The sequence below is a fragment of the Schistocerca cancellata genome, chromosome 6 (genome assembly GCF_023864275.1).
Source record: "Schistocerca cancellata isolate TAMUIC-IGC-003103 chromosome 6, iqSchCanc2.1, whole genome shotgun sequence".
NCBI lineage: Eukaryota > Metazoa > Arthropoda > Insecta > Orthoptera > Acrididae > Schistocerca > Schistocerca cancellata.
The window spans coordinates 272988917-272989615 of NC_064631.1; positions in this window are offsets into that span (position 1 = coordinate 272988917).

Sequence of the window (699 nt, forward strand, 5' to 3'; positions counted from 1 at the left end):
TTATTACTTATAACATAAGAGAGCTAGAAATTAAAAGAGAATCAGTAAGATTAGTTTAAAGAATTTTTTATATTGTCCTAAGAAAAACATTGCAACAGTCAAAACGCAACTTTACTGTATTTCTGGAGACAATATAAGTTAGTTGTTCTTAGTAAATATTTGGAGACTGCTTGATTACTGTCATTTAATTACAAGCTATTGCGAATGTATGTATTGGAGGGGGGGGGTTAGAGTTTAACTTCCTATTAACAACGAGGTTATTCGAGAAGGAACAGAAGCTCGGGTTACAGAAGGCTGGGGAAGGAAATCGGTGATGCCCTTCTCAAAGGAACTATCCAGATGTTTGCCTCAAGCGATCATCCTCCCAAATGTAAGTCCAGTGTACTAAAACTGCTGAGTTGTGCTCATTGTATGTGTTTGGTGCAATACCAAGATATATGTTATAGAGATACCAAAAGCATCTCAGATACTATACTGTGGATAATGGCTCCTTCTCCAGGAAGCACAGTATGTATCACTGTCCTTCTGCTTGACTGAGTGTGGCTGTAAGTCCTGGGTCTAGGACCCTTGTACAGGAGTGGCAGGAAACAAGGAGAGCTTTGTATATTACATCTATCCCCCCAAGTGTGAGATGCTTTCTCCCACTGAAACTGATACTTAGCCTGTGTGACAAACTTCACCTCTTGAGAAGCCTGCTGT